Source organism: Rousettus aegyptiacus, unplaced genomic scaffold (genome assembly GCF_014176215.1).
Source record: "Rousettus aegyptiacus isolate mRouAeg1 unplaced genomic scaffold, mRouAeg1.p scaffold_m13_p_5, whole genome shotgun sequence".
Taxonomy (NCBI): domain Eukaryota; kingdom Metazoa; phylum Chordata; class Mammalia; order Chiroptera; family Pteropodidae; genus Rousettus; species Rousettus aegyptiacus.
In genome coordinates this window covers 71,787,492-71,807,059 of record NW_023416308.1, presented here as the reverse complement: position 1 = coordinate 71,807,059, position 19,568 = coordinate 71,787,492, and the positions used below count along the sequence as shown (strand labels likewise).

Sequence of the window (19,568 nt, the reverse complement as noted above, 5' to 3'; positions counted from 1 at the left end):
CATCACCCCCTTCAAAGAGGCCCAAGGTGCTGATGATACCACTTTAAAGATGATGGCTGGACTGTGAGGGAGGGGCTCTTAACCCACAAGTGGTGCTGGCAGAAGCAGGGCCTTCCGAGTGCACCGAAGGGTCCTAATACTAAAAGCAGCAACAGTTTTCCCATTATCCAACTCTGCAGTATTTGCACCAAAAGACTCCCTCATCCCCACTTCTGATTTCTCAGCCTCTGAGGTCCCTTTTCCCACACTGTTTAGGGGTGATATGACATGGTGCACCATCAACTAACCAGTGGCATTAGCCTACGCCTACACACACACACACACACACACACACACACACACACACACACGAGGTAAAGGAAAGAGCCCATCTCAGAAGCAGCACCAGCTCTGGAGTCAGAAAGACCTGAATTTGAATCCTGACTCCCTCACTTTCTTCTGTGTGGTCTTAGGTGAGCTACTTAACCTCTCAGAGCCTTCATTTTCTATCTGTAAAATAGAGACAAAAACACCTGCCACCTAATTTTAATATGAGGCCCCTGGTTCATAGCAGGACACCTAATAATGTGATTCTCCCCACAGGAAAGCAGAAGGCCTGCAGCCACTGTGTGTCTGCCTCCATTGTTTCCCAAAGAACAATTCCCTCCGCCCGGAGAGAAAAACTTGCTGGAGAGGCCAGCTGAGAAAGAAAAATGTTAAATAATTCAGAAGTACTAACATCAAGTCTGATGTAGGTATAAAAATAGTTACAAAACACCACACTCATCTTGTTTTCATTACAGCAACCCTGGCTCCCTGGTAGGAACAGAAGTGAAGGTCTGGCCTGGGGCTGGGGCAGGCCCTGGGGCAGGGGAGCCTCATCGGGCTGATATTTTGGCTTCTAATTACTCATCTTTGTACAAAGGCTAGACAGGCATCTATCTGCTTGTCACCTCTATATTTTAAACCAGCCTTCGGATAGGTTGCTTATTTTCTAATTTCCAGTGTGCTCAGCTGGGCTACAGGGGCAGAGAGAATTCTCTACATCCAGTCTTCAGAAGGGGACCAACTGGTGAACTCCCCGCAGACGCTGGGCCTGATCCCAAAGCTTAGGTTCAAAGGAGTAGGCTGGTAGGCTACCCTGAGCCCAATTGACCTATGTCACTCAGAAGGATAATATTTTCCCTAAAAACACAAGTTCACAGAAAAGAACAGGAAGGCTCCAAGTGGAGAACATTTACTAAGCTACTACTATGTTCCAAGCATCCTGACAAGTACTTTGCCTATGTTACTTCCTGTAGCCCTCACAAGAAATTCCAAATTCCAAATTCCAAACGCCTCTGCATTTCACAGATGAGGAAACTGAGGCTCAAGGTAGTTAAGGGACTTTCCCCTAAAGTTCCACAAAAGAGTCAGGGCTCAGACCAAACTAGTCTAACTCGCCAGCCTGTGCTCTTTCCCTTGTTCCTTCCCTAAGAGCAGAGCATGTGGTATGAAAAGGTCTTCATGAAATATTCAGCTGCATTTGTAGCTCCTATCATGTCCAAGCCAGATCTGAATGCTTACTCAGTGCATTTTCTCGCAAAGAAGCTGCATGGAGACAAATTTTCAACTCATACTTAACAAGACAGGGAAACAGGGCCTGCTGTTGGCTTACTCCAGGTATGGGAGCAAATTTAAGCACCTGCCCAAAGCCGTAGGCACAGGGACTGTTAAAAGGGAGCCAAACTACTGCTCTCAGGGTCTGAGAGTCTCAGAGAATCTCTTTGGCTGACTTTATAGGGGAGAAGAGGGAGTGACAGGCAAAGGAAAGACAGTGTAGAAGGAGGAATAATAACGATCACAGTATTTCTTGTTCTTTCCAAGAACATGTTTTCATCCTTTAAGTCTGACCCCAAACACTTCCTTTCAAAGCTGCCCTTGCTTTCCTCAGTCACCTTGGGCATGAGAGTTCTTTTTCTGATGTGTCTACTATATGCCAGATTCTGTGCTAGAAACTTGCTTAATGTTATTCTATTTCATACTGAAAGCGGGTGTTATTTCATATTAAATAGCAAAGAGCTAAGACATAGAGGTTGTTTAATCTGCCAAAGGTCATACAAGCTAACACAGTAGATCTCAACCAGGAACAGCAAAGTATTATCTAGCCATTGGTGCCAAAACTGAGAATGTGTGGGCTAGAGATGGCTCAGCAAGGATTTAAACTGAGGTCAGTCTGCTCTTAAATTCATGATGTCTGGTAATACTCTTAATTCTATCATAAGTACCTTGAAGTTGGGTGGACTCCCCTGCCCTTCTGTCCCAAATAACACCTAGTCCTGGGCACAGCTCACTCACTGATTAATCAGTATACTTAATGGTGCTGAATATCAAAATGAGCAGCCCCACCAAAGGGAGCCAACCATTCTGTAACTGAATCTTGAAAGAGGGCAGTGAGTCCACCTGCCCACCCTCTGAAGGAAGCTTCTCCTCAATACCTGAACAGCTCTTGCTTATACTCTTCCCATAATGGTGAACAGTCGTCCACTGTTTGGTAGGATGTTCTCTCCGACACTGAATTAAAGCCAGCCCTCCACTTAGCCACAGCCTACCACAGCCTTTGGAACCCTTGTGGAAAAAGTACTTGTGAGCTCCTAAAAGGGGTCTCAAAGTTCTTGTACTGACTCCTGGAATGGCGAAGTAGAACACAGATCTAGACCCAGAAAGATCCAGAATCAAATCCTGGCTCTATTGTTAAGATAGTTGGTGGTGGAGCATCTCAAGTTTGCCTGGTGGAGTGGCTACGTTCAGCACACAGTAGGCAGCTCAGCACATAGTAGGGATTGAATGGTCTAACTATCTTAGCTGGCAGAGTCTGTTCACATGAACATGGCTTCCAACTCCGGTGTGAGTTCTCTGACATCTACTTCCCTTTACCACATCACATCCTCTCTTTGGCCTTTGCCCGGCTGTCACTGGGGTCTACTTCTGAAAAAGTGAATTTGATTCCATAATTATTAAGGGATGGGAAACCGAAATGGCTGACAACAACAAATCAAGAAATGACAACCGTGAGAGTTACCATAGCAACACTTTAATTTGAAAAGTTCCAAGAATGTGATGCAAATTTAGGGCACATGAGCATGTGCACACACGCATACAGAGCTGCCTGAACCAGGGGCCTTAGAAATCAGCTTTGGTGCCTGAGATCATCACCCAAACTCTGATGTAGAATAAATTCCTCACTCGATTTCCCACAGTCAGGAGTAGGTACTGAAGGAAAATTCTCCTTCTAGGAACCCAAATTCTTGCTACCAGCTGTCATTCATCAGTGCAGGCTGATGTTAGAAGAGGTTAAACATCTATTAAAAGTTTTGGCTGAAATTTCGGAGACATCTGAAGACGGCGCACATCCTGCTCCAGCCACAAAGTAGACTGGGCAAGTTCCCCCACCCCTCTGTTTCCCATGAACTAACTATAAACAGCTACTGGGGAGGGATACTTGCTTTATGGTCAGGTGGATCTATGCAGGAACCCTGGCTTCCTCACCCACTGGTGAAGTGAACTTGGGCAAGATGTCTAGTCTCTCTGAGCCCCATTTGTTCTCTAGAAAATGTGGAAGACAAGATGTTATCTTGTCATGAGGACTAAACAAGGTAATGTAGGCCAAATGCAACACATAATTTAACAAAGATTGAGTGCCTTTTACTGGCAGACATCCCTCTAGGCACTGGGGTTACTTCAGTCAACAAAAGACAAAGTTCACTATGTCATGGAGATTTACAATAGCTAGGAGAGGCTAAATAGCCAGACCATGTATGAAAATAGAACTCTGACCAATCAGCCCAAATGGTCAGTAACCTACCAGCTTTCCTAATTTTTGCCCCCACTTCTAGCTCAGGCCAATGAAAGCCAGATATGCTTCCCAAACTAACCATGCAAGAAGCTACCTCTAGTTAGCCTGCCTCCAGCTTCCTTGAGCCAGTGGCTTCCAATTAAAGGAGCCCTAAAGCCTTCCCTTTCTTCACTGTAAAGGTTTCCCTCTTCCCTCCCTGCCTTGGAGTCTCACCAAAGGCAAGTGATAGTGGCTGACTCCCTTGTTCCAGCAAGCTCTGAATAAACAGCCTTTGCCTGTTCTCTTTTGGGTGGTCTTTTTTTAAAATTTTTATTTCCACAGTCAAAAAAACAGAATAAAAAAGTAAATTATATAGGATGTTCTCCCCTTGAGCTGCTCCCATCCCCCCAAATCCAGATTATTCTTAATATATAGGAGACAGTGTGAACTTATTAAAATAATAAAACATAGTATTTAACACCATGGAAAAAAGAAAATATAGTAGGGAAAGACAGGTCTGGAACACTGAGGGCCAGGAAGGAGGATTACCAGTGCAATAGGATTGCTGGGGTAGGCGTTGTTGAGAAGGTGATATTGGAGCAAAGACTTGGAGGTGGGCAGCTAGCCATGTAGATATCCAGAGGAAGAACATTCCAGGTAGAGAAGCAGGAGTAGGAGTAAGCCTGACATGTTCCAACAAAGCAGGGGAGGTAGGGGAGAGAGGGCAGGAGGTGAGGTCAGAGATATAGTGGAGATCCTGTACTGGGGGAGGGCTTTTTAGGTTGTGTAAGGGCTATGACCTTTACTCTGAGACAAACAAGGAGCTGTACAGAGTTTTGAACACAGGACTGACATGTTCAGATTTATGTCTCAATAGGATCATTCTGGCTGCTGTGTTGAGAATAAACTGCAAGGGGATAAGGGCAGAGCAGGAAGTTCAGTGAGGAAACCTACTGCAATCATTCGGGTAAGAGAGAATGGGGCTTCAGCCAGGATGGCAGATGAGCCAAATGGTGAGAAGTACTCAGGTTCTGGGCATATTTTGACTCTCAGTCTAAAGTTTGGGAGATACTATGTGAGTACATTTCTTCTCCCTTTCCCTTTTTCTTTCAAAGTATAGATACCTTCACAGATCCAGGGAGTAAAATGTTCCTAGGTCAGCCTTAATGACCCAAAGATGGTCTCACCCAGTGTGCCACAAGTCAACAGACACTGGCCATGAGCTGCAGCGTCAGTGGGGGGTGTCTACTCTGAGCTTCTCCAGTGATACTCTGGTACTCCTGGTGACAAGCCCTCACATGAAATAGGAATGATGATCGCTGCCCTGATCTAACTCCTACCAGACTGGAGGGAACTTGGCTCCATCCTTCTACACATATTAAAAGCTCTAAAGAGATGCATAATCTTTGACTTACCAATTTCAAGTAAAAAAAAAATCAAGCTGAAGGAAATAAATAGACAAGTACATAAAACCACTGATCTCAGCATTATTTGCAGTGGTGAAAAACTGAAAACAATAGGAAATCGGTTAAATATATAATGATATATCCTTATGATGAAATACTACATAGCTACTAAGAGTCGTGTTGGAGAGAAAAATGTAATTAATAGTATGTGGAAATGATCATGACATATTAAGGTTACAAATTATGTGTATAATTTCCTCCAAATGGTAAGGAGGGAATGGAATTGTATGTAGAAATAATACTGGAAAGAAAACAAAAATGTTAAGAGGACAACTATGTGGCAGGGTTAAGAGTTATTTTTATTTGTTGTCTGGGTTACCTTAGGGTTTCTAAATTTTTCTATTATTTACGTGTATTATTGATGTAATCGGAAAAAGACCTACATTAAATAAAAACGATAAATGTTATAAATTTTCAAACTAATCCTTATCCTAGTAATAATAATTGCTACCTATTCCAGAATGTTCCATGAGGCTCAATTAGTTTGAGGATAAAGAAGAAGCCTGAAGGTTACAATGTAATACCTGAATCTGGAATTTTCCTGTGACACTATGCTAACGGCTACTACGTACTATGTCTGCAGTCACACTGCAGCTGCCACACAATACTGACAAAGAAGTGCACAAAATTGACCAATTCTTTTTGCTCTATGACATTCCACATCTGTTACTCCTGAACTTGGGGAGATGAGACAAAGAAAGCAGAAGCAGGAAGAAGATAAAGGTTTTAGAACCTGTGAGGCTTAAAATCAGTAGCATAAGTCTCTCCTGGTAACTTGTTAGAAATGCAGATCCTAGGCCCACCCTACCACCCACTGAATCAGAACCTGCATTTTAACAAGTCCCCAGGCAGTACCTAGGGACATTAAGCTTTAAAAGCTCTGTCTAGAACATAACACTTTTTCCCACTTTAAGATAAACTTGAGGTGAACTCAGGGGTGGGGGAAGCCAACTGAGTAGAAGATTTTCTCAAGAAAATATTAATTATCTAATAGATGTAAAATTACCTGAACCTTCCAGAAGTGCAGAGCCTCCAGGCCCTTGGGCAATGTCAAGTCTTCGGCACCAGCCCTGGAGAGCTACTACCCTTTCTAGGAGGGGGACAGAGATCAGGCATTCCCAGGAATCCTGAGGACTTGCCGGCTGGGTAGAGGGTCTTGCATAAATGGTTAACAGCACTCTGCCCAGAAACGAACAGAAAAAGCAAAACCAAATCCAAAGAATATCACATCTCCAAGCAGGAGACAGGCCTTTTCCAGCACTCAGAATACAATGTGTTGGAATGAGGAGGGGTCAGGCTGAGTTTGAAAACCACTTTCCAGAACCAAATACCCCAGTTTGCCTGAAGGCAGGGGGGAGGAGGGAAAGAAGCCTTGGCTAATATATTCGTAGTCATATTGCTCAAATAAATCAGGTCACCCACCTCAAACAAAAGTTACTCAATATGGGATCCCTTGATGCTTCTTTGAAGAAGGGATGGAATGAATATTTAATGAGGCTCTACTCTATGCAACATTTCTCAGTCCCAGCTGTACTCTAGCATCACCTGGAGAGCTTTACAGAGTTGTGATGCCTGGTTCCGTTCTGGTCTTTGGTAAATACAAGTTCCCAGGTGATTTTGATGGATAGCCAGGGTGGGGATCCACTGTGTTGGGCACTGTGCTGGAATTCAAAATCTAGCACCTGATAGCAGGTCAGAGAAGCAGGCAGAGAATATCACGGCCCAGCTGGTGCAGCGGCAAAGGAACAGAGACGGAATCAGAACCAGGATCTGCTGGTCTAAATCTAGAGCCCTGTGGTTTTTCCACTTCTGTAGGTACCACCATTTTCAGAAGGTGGGGACATCAGAGGTCCTCTCAGATCTGGAAGAGGCTCCTTCAGACCCTCCCACGTTTCCCCCAACCAACACACACTTATGTCTACCACTGAACTTTGTTGATGGTTTAATTCAAACTCTGAAAGCAAAAATCAGAGGCCTGGGAGCTGAGTGGTTAAGGACGTAAGAGGACAAATAGCAATGCCAAGAACTATGATCCACATAGAAGACACTGCCTGTTAGGCAATGTGCAAGTTACTTCATAAACCCCACATGACCCTTTGAGGTAGATACTTCTATTTGCTAGTTTATAAATGAAAAAATAAATAAATAAATAACGGAAGCTCAGAAAATCTAAGTAACTTCCTTGAATTCACGTAGCTACCAGACAATGAAGCTGAGAAGTCAACCCAAAATCTGTTGGCATTTTCCACTGTCTTACATGGCCTAAGAAGTCATTTGTGTTTTCATTTACCTGTACGTGCCAGATGTTCTACTGAAGGGAACACTTAATCCTCGTGTGCGAGATGGGATTTCTTGCTTCCTGAGTCTACAGATGAGGACGTTGAGACACAGAAAGGTTGCCCAAGGTTGCACAGGAAGGAGGTGAGGGTCAAGGTCTGAACCCAATTCTTTCAGGCTCCAAAGCTGATGTTCTTCTCCGGACTCCAGCTGCTCAGTCTGAATCACCTCAGAGTGCACACAGAAACTGCCTTAAACGGCCATAAAGAGGAAATCATTTTGGACATTAAGAAGTACGTCCTGGCCTTGAAGGTAGACAATCACTAAATTGGATAAGCCAGAAATTTCAAAATTGCTGAAAAGGGCAGATTAGGAGCAGCTGGGAGGCTCTGAGTACATAACATGGCAGAGAGAGCACAGTGTTTGTCTCCGTTCAAGGCCAGAGTGTACTTCATAACATCCAAACTTTAGTCCTGCTTCAACAATGCTTGCTTTGAAAAATATATTTAGAATTTAATAGTATAGTGTTTAATATTTTTAAAAATATAAGTTTTATAGTGGCATTTTCCCATGTCACAAAAACACATTTTCAAAAACAACATTTAATCTTTTCTAATATTCCACTGTTTGGCTCCGAGATACCTTTCTTGTCCAATCCAATTGTTTATCTTTTTTTTCACTATTATAAATAACACTACGATGAACATTTTTATTCTTACAAATCTTTCCTGCCTATCTCTGATTATTTTCTTTGGCTAGGTTCCTAGAACTGGAATAATGGACTAAAGGAAATAAGTGTTTCTAGGACTACTGACAGTTATTGCCATACTGCTTTCCTAAAAGGTTGTATTAATTTGTTTTCCACCAGCAGCAAAGGAAAGAACTATCTCCCAGCACCCTCTCCAGAATCCAACACAGTTTCAGAAATAATATTGGCTAATAAGGACAGTGAAAAATAGCATGAATCTGCAAAGGCACAGAGTGTATGAATAAACTACCTCTAATCATACAACCAGCATGTGGCTGACCCAGGATTTGAACTCAAGTTATTTGGCTCCAGGAGCTAGGTCCCTTAACCACTGCGTCAAACAACTTAGCTGCAGTTTGGTTTATGTAATGGCTGTCACATCTCAGTTATTGTTTTAGGAAATTTTACATGAGACTTCCACAAGGGCAGGGATCTTTGCATTAGTCTTTGATTATCCTAACCTTCTAGACCAATGCTTTCTAGCAGAACTTTCTGCAATGATAGAAATGTTATATATCTGCACACTCTGACATGGTAGCCACTATCCCCTATTGAGCACTTGAAACCTGCTAGTGCAACTGAGAAAATGAATTCTTAATTTTAATTAAATTTATTTTAAATTGTGACTAGTGATACCCCATTGCACAGCACAGCTAGAATATCTAGCATATCACCCAATAAATATTTATTAAGTGACAAACTCATATAGCCTCCTCATTCCACGTACCTCTACCATACTTCCTGAAAGGCAAGAGTTTGCCTTCCACCTTCATTGCCACGTGTCTACTCGTTCTCTTAAAGGCAGGGTTAATGTTATTTATCCGCCATATGGGGGTGATGTGAAGATCAGCTAATTAATGTTTGCAAAGAGCTGCACCGATGACTGGTTCTCAGAATAACTGCGCTTTAATAAAACGTTTAAACGACCAATTCTCATCCAGAGGCCAAAGCAGGGCTGGGTTTATTTAGTAAAAGTTGGTTTCTCTGACTCACCCTGAACTGGATCCTTCCACTGTGAACCTCATCAATGCAAACTCCTTTCATTTGAAAGGTTTCACCAATCAGAAGATACTGACATTTACCTTGCAATGGTTTTGATGTCAGTGTGATGAGTAAATTAATAATACAAACAAGATTGAGGAGGGCGGATATTTAACCAACTTGAACAAATTGCTTTTAAGCTCTTAAGCACTTTAATTGCTTGCATGATAATGATGCAAATTTTTAAATGTCTTGATCCACTCTCAAAATAGGCCCAGTAAAAGGACCTCTAAAGGGAAACACCTCACTAAACACTAGATTTTTATTATATGGCATTCTAGAAAGTTACAAAGTTGCCATTCTAGAAAAAGCAAGAATTTAGAAGCCGGAGAGGCCTATGATCAAATGTAAATCCTAGGTGTGTGACCCTGGGCAGATGGCTTGCCTTACTGAGCCTCAGTTTCCTCATCTAGGACATGAGCATAACAGCAGCTACCTGAAACACAGAAGGCACTCAAAACATGTTTGTTTTGCTCTTGCCCTGTTCTTCCACCTCCTCCCTCAACAACCACCAGATGAAAAAACTGACTATGTCCCTTCCCACTATCTTTCAAAATGAAGATGCTAATTCTAGAAACCCAAAAGGAAAGAATGGACATCTCCCTTTACAGTGACAATCTACTAAAATAAGACAGCTCCTCCTGACATCTGGTAGTCATTACTATTATTTTCTAAAATAATGTCAGAGTAGGTAGCTTGAAACTTTGTTAGAGCAAGTGTGGGCCAGGTACCATCAGCATGGCGCCACCTAAGAGCCTGTCGGAAATGCAGATTTGTGGGCCCCCTCCAGACCTATTGAATTGGAACCTACGATTTAACAAGATTCTTGTGTGATGTGTGTGTATTAAAGTTTGAGAAACACTACCTTTCAAAACAGCAAATCTACTCTCCTCTCGCAACCTCATTTTATAGAGGGAAGCATCCCAAGAATGGGCAATTATTTTACCCAAAGCCATAATGTATTAGCTGTAATCCTTTTGCTTGACTTCCAAGGGATTCAAAGACCAGACTTTTAGAAATCAACTATCATTCCACAACAAGAAAACCAACTCTATAAGAGAAAAACATTATTAAAACCTAATGTTCTTAAGGATTACAATGATTAAACAATTGCATCTGATACCCTTTTCCACTGTCAGCCCAGGCTACAGGGCTACCATCTGCAAAGCAAATGCAGTACTCTAGGGGAAAGGGGGCAGGGGGCACTCCTCAGCTACTTTTGAGATCCTGCAACATTTACATCCTGTTTCCTTTTTGTTTTCCAAATGAAGAAAAAGACCAGATTTGATGTTAAGAACATGACAAAGGACAAAAGCATTCCCTCATCTTCCCTAGTGAAACCAGAGTGGTATCAGTATCAAAGGCAGCATCCAAACACTCTGGGAATTCAAAGTCGGCCACCAGCAGAGCAGGTGTCCTCTCTGGTGACCACACCATCCAATGACCCTGAGGTGACCTCATGGGCTGATCTAAAGGAACTCCTGATGCCTCCTGCTAAGCATGGGGGCACCTTGGAAATGGGAAGACTAGACTTCCTCCACTGGCTCCACTGAATTCTTTGAAGAGTTATCTAACCATGGGGAACATATCTTTTCAGGGTCACAGAAATCCGACATGTGAAAGAGCTAGACTGACAAATACACCTTCTGATTGAACAGGTCAGTGCAAGGATGGGATGAAATGCCTAACTCCTTCCACTTTGGAAACAGCATGTAGGCATGTTAATAATAATGATATTATTATTATTATTATTATTATTATTATTATTATTATGCCCAGGGACCATAAAGAAAGACAGTTGGGCTGACTTCCCAAACCAAATGCCAGTACAATAGGTGGAGATGAGCTTGCTGTAGACTAGTCTCAACTGTTTCCTTTATAAGATGTGCTAGATGGCCATTCTAAGGCCTCTGAACCAAAGGAAAAGGGAAAGAACTGTAAGGGAAGAATCCACCACCTCAGCAAATGCTAAGGACATATACACTTCTCCAAGGAACTGTTTGTCATTCACCATGGAGCCAGCCCCACCTACAATACAGAGGAACATATTTACATATTTCAACTCCATTGCTGGCTGAAGCTCTACAGAGTGATGATTCTGAGACAGCCAGGAAAGAAAAATGTTCTTGGAAAAAGGATTTGCCTATCAGTTTAGCATAACAGCTCAAAGTTATGCAAATCCCCTGCTTGAGGTTTGATTGTCACCCCTGCCTCCCTCTCTTACTTAGGCTCCAAGCCTGTAAGGGATTGCAACATAAACTGCCATTTCTGGTTTAAAAGATGAAGTAGAAATCACAGTGTACCTTCCCGCTTTTCATGTGTGACAGAAGTCTTAGCATGGCATCTGCCTTTGACCCTACAATCTTATTTTCTAGGAATTTATCTTAAGGGAATATGAAAATTTCACAGTATGTACAAGAATAGTTACTGCAACTTTGTTATATAAAAAAAAAGACTAAAAATAAACAAAAAGTCTAATTTTAGGTACCAATGAAATAAATTATCCCATAGTAAAACATTAGGGTTTATGTACCCATTAAAAATCTTTCCATACCAGGAAAAGTTGTAACATGGAAAGACCTATCTTTAATAATAAGCTTTCAAAATATTGTAACTATGATCTTATTTTTCTACATTCATAAAGTCACAATGTAAAACCCAAGATGTACTGACACTTATTTTTTTTTTTCTCTACATTGTTTCACTTTGCTACAGTGAACATATATTACCTTGGAAACTAAATATAATTGGTATTATATCTAATTATATAATTTAGTAATTAGATATAATAAAGACAAAAGTTGAAAAAAAAAACTGTGACAAAGTAATAAATATATAACCCACGGAGAACTAAGCATCTACATTTATAATGTTTCATTAGAAGCTTTCCTTAAGGAAAACTATATAAGTTCAGAGATCCATATGTGCTTGGTTTCCTTGCAACAGGGGCATGTAGTACTTTCAAAGTGCCCCCTGCAGAAGTCTGTCTATGCAAAGCAAAGATGAAGTGATTCAGCTTTCAGTTACGATAAGCCAGGCCATGTAAGAAGGCAGGTAAAAATCAGCCACTTAGATCTGGGATTGAGGTTGATTTACCCTGCTAGACTCTTGGAATCAAATCTGCCAGGAAGTGATTTAAATCCCCTTGTTCCTTTGTTTCACTTTTTAGATTCATAGATGTAGGAAAAGTGTACTGAGACAGGAACAGGAGAAGGCTTGGGATCCAGGTACAGTAGTAGCTGTTCATTAGAACCGGACAGGACCCAAGTGAGGATTTGCACCATGTGCTTATTTGACCTCATCTTCCTTCAACATCTATGACAGTTAAAGAGAATGAGTGGGTATCTTGAGTCTCTTGCTTGTTTTGTTCGACAATTTTTATCATAAATTTCTAATCGCCTTCTTTCACATATTTGTAACTTTTGATCTGGAAATAACCAGGTTATATAACACACCAATCAGGGCAAGGATGTAATTCTGTCAGAAAAACAAAAAAGGACTCAATGAGGGAGAAATTCTAACAAAACTGGAAATGACTTTTCTAAGAAAAGAGAAGATATTTTTGCTTCAAGCATTTGAGCTGGTTTTAAATAGACTGTGGATGCAATGTTGCCGGTTCTTTTGAGGCTGTTGATTTCCCTGCCCAACCCCCACCCAACAAATGCACATTGTTGGAAAGGGATGGAGGAGATGGAAGGGAATCATCATTTGTTAATGGCCTACTATGTGTCAGAGGTTTACTGTGTTGTAAACTAGATAATATCTTCTCCTTTCACACAGGAGAGAACTGGAAGTTCAAAAATAACTTGCCCAAGGCCACACAACCATAATTCCCACCCAATAAGGTAAGAGGTTAAACTCACATCCTATCAACTTATTCCCATAAAACAGCAGGGGTGAGATTATACCTCAAAGAGATCTACTGGAGGAGAGCCCTTGGAGATCCAAGTTGCCCATTACCAGCACCCAATCTTCTGTAACACTGTGGCAAGCTCACTATTTCATATTCCAGATCATTCCATTCGCTGTGGAACTGTTCTCTGATGATTTTTCTTCAGGCCAAGCACTGGTTCTGTCCCCACCCCACCTCCACCCCTGAGCCCGCAGTTAGCAACAGTGTTTCTTCCTCCCCCACAGTCCATAGGATGGTTTATTGGCTAACTGCACCCATTCTACCCCAAGCTCAAAGAGAATGGGATGCTGGCACATGAATCTGAGACATCGCTCTCCAAAATCAAACTCTCCGTTCCTGAAAATTTTCCCACCCCAGAGGATGAGAAATCCACAGGTTAATTCGCACAGGTTAATTCGTTTAAAGACACAGGAATAAAATCTTCCCAGAATTAGCTCCCTAAAACTATAAGAACATTTATGTCCTTAGTCTTGCCTGAGGCACACTGGGGGCATTCAATTCTCCATTCACAAAGACCTACTGCACAAAAGGCACCGCCAAGAGGAGACAGTCTTTCACCCCAGGAAATCAGATCCGACTGGTCCAACTCCACTAAGTGGAGGGACTTTCCATCATCATCCTTACCAGAGAAAACAGATTCTTTCTCATCATTACCTTATAACGCCTACAAAGAGAGAAATTCTTTTTTTTTTTTTTTGCTCGACGTCTGGCCTCGCCGCACACCTCCCTCCCCAAGACCCACGCAGAGCTTCCACTGCCACCACCTGTGAAAACATCACTCCTAACTTTGGTGAGGAGAGCTACCGGGCAAAGCTGAGCCGCAGGGCGCCGGGGGAGCGCCAGGGGTCCCGAGAACCCACCAGGAGGGGAGAGCGGAGGAAGGAGTAGCCGGGACCCCGAGCGGCATGGCGCTCTGGACAGGAACTTGGCCTCGAACAAGGCGGTCTCGGCTTGGGTTTCCCTCCCAGGCCCCGCCCACCCAGCGGCCCCGATCGCCCGGACTACGGCTCTGTCCGCGAAGGAGCCCAAATCCCGGAGCACCCTGCGGACGCGGGAGAGAGCTCGAAGGAACTTCGCCCACGCAGTCGACCCCGGAATCGGGAGGCGGCCAGAGGCCTATGCAGAGGAGGAGGAGCGGGAATGTACAGCCACTGCGCGCGGGGAAACAGGTTGCCGCTGAGCCCCGATCCTTCCCTGTGGCCGCCCGACCGCGACTTGATACACGCCCTAGCCAGGGAGCTAACCCAGCCCCTCCTGTGCGCTCTCCTCCTTCCCGGACCCCAGTGGCAGAGCCCGAGCCCGAGCCCTCCAGGTAGCCGGGTTAAAGGCGCCTGCAGCAAGGTCAAAGCGCGGCCGGCCGCCACCTGGGGATTTTTCCCAGCCGAGCACGAGCTTTGCAATCGCATTGTTAAGGATCATGGCAGCGGCAGGAAATCTGAACGGCCCCACAGGTCTGCGAGAGGGCGGATTTATTTTACAGCGCGGAACACACTCAGACAGACCCAGGATTTCAGGGGGAGGGGATGCAGGGTTTCGGGACGCTGGAATGTGGCAAAAACAAAACACTCCCCACCCAAGCACACCACCACTCCCCGGCTGCGGGAGGAAGGGAGTTCAGGGCCACTGTGCCCCAGACTTTAGCGTTCCGCACAGCTCTGTCAGATCTAGGGTGGCTTATCCCTCTACAGGCGAAAAACAAGATTTAAAAACACTCTACTTCTGTGTTTTCTCTGTCAAAGACCATCAGCGCGCTCCATGCTACGGCGGCGAAGGGAAGCAGCAAGATGGGGAGAGAATAAACGCAACAGAAGCAAACTGCCTTCCGCTTAGGCGCGGAGCGTGGAGGAAGCCATAGTCCGCACCCATCCCCATCCCATCCCCATTAGCGCGGGGTTAGCCTAGGAAACCAGGAATAGGTACATAAAGGTGGCCGACCCTGGCAGAGGTCAGCACGCGCCCTCCTCACCCCCTGCCTGAGTGGGCCGGGATGCCTGGCATCTCCAAAGGGGACCAGGCATCGCGGGCAGGTTTCAAACACGTGAAGAGCATAGGGTGTGAAAGATGGGGAGGAGCGCCCTGAGAGGCAGAGAAGAGGGGCTTTAGGGTTTCCCAGTACACAAAGTCAGTTTCCTAAAACAGCATTTCCTGGAAGGCTTCCCAATATCCCTTCGGGCTCTGAGGACTCAAGGGACCCTGAATTCTGACCGGCTTTTTCCCTCTGAACAACCACGAATCCTCCACTCAGTCTCTCCCTCGATAACTGGTTCTTTGGGGACAGCAGTATCAACACCCAAAGCCCATGGCAGAAGTGGGCGCCTCCGTGGTGCTAGGCGTCTCCCTGCTCTCCGGTTCCAGGGGTGCGGAGCGCCCCGGTACTTACGTTCCCTAAGCAGGCAAACTTTCAGGCTTGTCTTTTGCGAACAGGGTGCTCACATCGCGCTTCTGGGTAATCACTGAGGCAGTTTACATAACTGCCCGCGATGCCGTTTGGCAGATCGCCCTGTGTGCGCGGCTGCACAGCTCAGCACATGGGCAACCCCTCGCCCCGGCACTCACTCGGATCCCAAGCGTGACCCGCCGCGGCCTTCCACAAAGCGGCAGGGCAATTTCATGGGCTAGTCAAACACCAAGAGTGCACGCAGAATCTGGCAAAATCCAGGCTGCCTCTCTCTGCGCCCCTTTCGCTGCATGCGTGGCTGATGGATAAGTGCATCTCTACCAACCTTCTCTCCAGGGCTAGGGGGTTAGAGGGGGTTAGGGACCACACGGGGGATTGGCACGGTTCTGAAGAGGTACCCACACCCAACCGAGTAATAACACCCTCGTCCACATGGACCACGGTGCACAAATCGCCTTAATGTCTCGCCCTGAATAGGAAGCCAATTCCCAAAGTTAGTGACCACGCAGTTGAATTTCCAGTACTTTCCAACCTAGCCTAGGCGGGGGCAGGGCAGAGAAGCAGCGGGCAGAGGCCAGCAAAGCCCACCCTACCGCCTACCAATGAGGACTCACCAGTTGAACCTCCCTTTGCCCCCAGTAGTTAGCTGTGTATTCCCCGGTTACGTGTACACACACACACACACACACACACACACACACACACACACACACACCCTGCGATACCACCTTTCTGTCTGCTCCTCCAATAGACTGCATTTTTAAATCTCAAGGAAAATGACTAAGGAGCTCGGTGATCACATTTCAACCCAGAGCACATTTCCCGAAGCCTGGGGTGCAAGTAGTCTCACACACTCTCTCGCACACTCGCTCACACTCAAATCCGGGGCGCTCCGAGCATCCACCCGGCGGCTGACGACTCAACTCACTCTGAAGGGAACGTAAACACCGCTGCAAGGCGGCGGGCGAGAAGAGGCAAACGCCGCGCCCGCTGCAGAGGGTGCGGGGCTTGAGTCTTGTCTCTTGGTTCTTCGCTCCAATTGCTACGCGGAAGGGGCCACTGCAGCCAGCGCTTGCCCCGCAGGGCAGGCTGCAGTCGCCGGAGCTCGGCGCCGCCTCGCGGGCTCCTCCAGCGCCCTCCGAGGCCCTGGGGCAGGCGGGTCTGCAGAGGGGCTGCGGGCACTAGTGCCGGGGAGGGAAGGGGATCCCGGCGAGACAGACGAACCCGGGACGCGCTGCCTCCCTCCCATCCGCCGTCCCGAGTCCCGGGCCCGCGCCAACCTCCTTGCCCTCCCCTCACCCTGGCTCCCAGGCGCCAGTCCGCGGAGGGCTCCAGGGGCTGCAGCGGCAGAGGCTCCCGGCTTCATACTGGCTCGCTTCGCTGGCAACCCGCGCCCCAGCCTCCCTCTCTTCCATCCCCAGTGCGGGCCGGAGAAGCAGGAGAGCGTCCCCCGGAGCCCCCGGAATCCGCGGGAGCTGCCGGGACCCTGCCACAGCTAGTGAGCGCAGAGAAGCGAGAGGCGCCGCCTCGGTCCCCAAGGCGCTTTTCCGTAGAGCGGATCACGCCGCCTTACCGTGGCTGCAGACTGCCACCGCCGGGGAAGCGAGGAGGAGGGCACCAGGAAGGCAAGGCGCCGTGCCAGTGGCTCCTCTTGCACTCGGCAGCACGGTTCCTCTGCTCTGCGAGCCCGTGGACGCCCTGGAAGGAGCAGGTCCCGGCTCTGCACTCAGCTCCAGCGAGACCAACAATAGCTCCCGTGGGGAGCGGAGCGCCAGCGAGCCTCCAGCCGCGCGCGCACGCCGGGCTCCCGCTCTCGGCCGCTCCCGGCCGGCGTCCCTACCAGCACTGCTGCCCCACATGAAACAGCTGCAATCCCGAGGCTTCTGGGGGGTTGGGGCGGGTGTGTACGCGCGCGCGTGTGTAAGTGTGTTTAATAGCTTCCCTCCTTTTTTTCTTCCCCTCCCAGCCTGTTCGCCTGCCTGCCTCCGTCCCCCACCCTCGCTCTCTTACACACAGAGAGGGCGAGAGAGACACACACACACACACACACACACACACACACACGCACACGCACAACGCAGGTTACATGAATGGGAGGCGGGAGCCAATCCTACGCGGCCAGGCGAGCGGCGGCGCACAGGCGCTGCGAGCAGGGCCGCACCACGGCGCGGGGGGGCGCCACGCAGGTGATGAGCGTCCTCCTGGGGCCACTCACCAACCTCTGGGTTCACGCGCGACTCTGTTCTCTCCAATGTCTTCCTCTCTCCCCTTCCTCTCCGCTTCCTTCTCCGTTGTCTCTCCTCTTTTCCCGTTTTCTTTCTCGAATTCTCCGAGTTCTCTCAATTCACTCTTTTTATTGGTCTCCTCTTAACCGTCCTTGCTTTCTTTCTCGCCCCCTTTCTCAAACTTTTCCCTTCCTTGTCCCGAGTTTTCTCTACTCCTCTTGCCTTTTGTTCTCTTTCCTCCCTCTTTGGCTTTCTCTCCCGTCTCTCTGCAGTGTTGTCTGATCTTCTCCCCCACCCTCCCCTCACCAGTTCCGGGGTCTCTCTGGGGTCCGTGGCCTCCCTCCCTGCCTACCTGAAGTTATTTCACACCCTCACCGCTTTTCTAGGGACGGTCTCTCTTGCGTTGCTGCTGCAACACAGCCAGAGTTAATTAAGAGCTGAGAACTTGAGTTCCTTCTTCAGGCACTCAAGATGCCCAAAGAAAGGCTCTGCTTCTTCTGGCAACTTCCCCCAAATCATGGTCACAGCTACTGACTTGTGATAACAATTATTTTAAAAACTGTAGAGAATATGGTCCCAGAGATATCTGTCCTTTGCATGTCTGGATTGTGATCGCCAGCGCATTTCCAAGAGAAGGACATTTTTATATGATGGGAGAAGCAACCTGGTGCTGTGGCAACTGACAAGAGCTTTGGAAACAGACTGGAGAAATACCCACCCCTGCCCTGCTGCATGCTGCAAGCTAGTTGTAGTGCAATGCGAACTATTACTCCATCACCCAGACTATTTTCTAATCTGTAAAATGAATAATTATATCTACTTCACCAGTTATGATACAGATATAAAGAGAAAACAAAGAAAGCACTAGGCATATAGGAGATGCTCAACTAATGTTAGTGTTCTTCCCTGCCATCCTTTAAAAAAACAAACAAACAAACAAACAAACAACAACAAAAAAAACAAAGAAAACTCTTCATGATCTTCTGCTACATTATATTTCCATAATCTCAAGTGCTCAATGAAGGAGGAAATGTGACAATACTAATATCATATACATGTGAAACAAGGTCTAGGGTATTTAAAAAGCTCTATTATACAGTCAGGAGACTGGCTAGTTGCCATCTGCCCTCAGTGTGCTTCAGAGGCAACCCAAAGATGATAAACTTGGCGTGCTAATATGCCCCTTTAACATCCGAGGCACTACAGAAAGGCAGGGATGGATAGGAGTAGGTGGGAGGTTTCCATGTGCTCTGTCCAATCTATTTTAAAATCTTTGTGATAGCTGAACAGTGACCAGTGGCAAAGCCTCTGGAGGCTAACTAAAATATCAAGTTGCTTCCTGCTTCCTTTGGAAAGCATTTATCAATTTTGTGTTCCCACTGCATACCTCGAATGCTGGGCATAAGCTGTGATTGACAGACTCGGTCCTTCAACAAATATTTGTTGAACACCTACTCTGTGGTTGGCACTATGATTGGCTCTGGGTATCTAGTAGAAAGGCCAACAGGCTCTGCCTTTGTGAGCATACAATGCAGTAGACATGTCTGATGAATGTATAATAGGAAAATGAGTCTCGTATACCTTGTGAAATGTCATCTGTTTGGTGGACAGAAGCTTTCAAAATATGAGGTTCATGGCAACGGGATTGATAATAAAGGAATCCTTGAGAGTGAAAATTCTGAAATCCACATTTCATTTATGCAGCTC

At 46.1% G+C, this 19,568-nt stretch overlaps 1 protein-coding gene across 12 annotated transcripts in view; it reads right to left on the bottom strand.

Moving 5' to 3' along the window:
* Positions 1-17,671, bottom strand: part of TENM4 (teneurin transmembrane protein 4) — a 690,656-nt gene extending 672,985 nt beyond the window's left edge. For 7 of the 12 annotated variants that reach the window (XM_016161407.2, XM_016161401.2, XM_016161406.2 and 4 more), the window contains exon 1: positions 7,550-13,921. The gene's annotated coding sequence lies outside the window, so the exon portion shown is untranslated. The other 5 variants (XM_016161403.2, XM_016161409.2, XM_016161404.2 and 2 more) reach the window with 4 other exon arrangements.
* Positions 17,672-19,568: the final 1,897 nt, after the last annotated feature.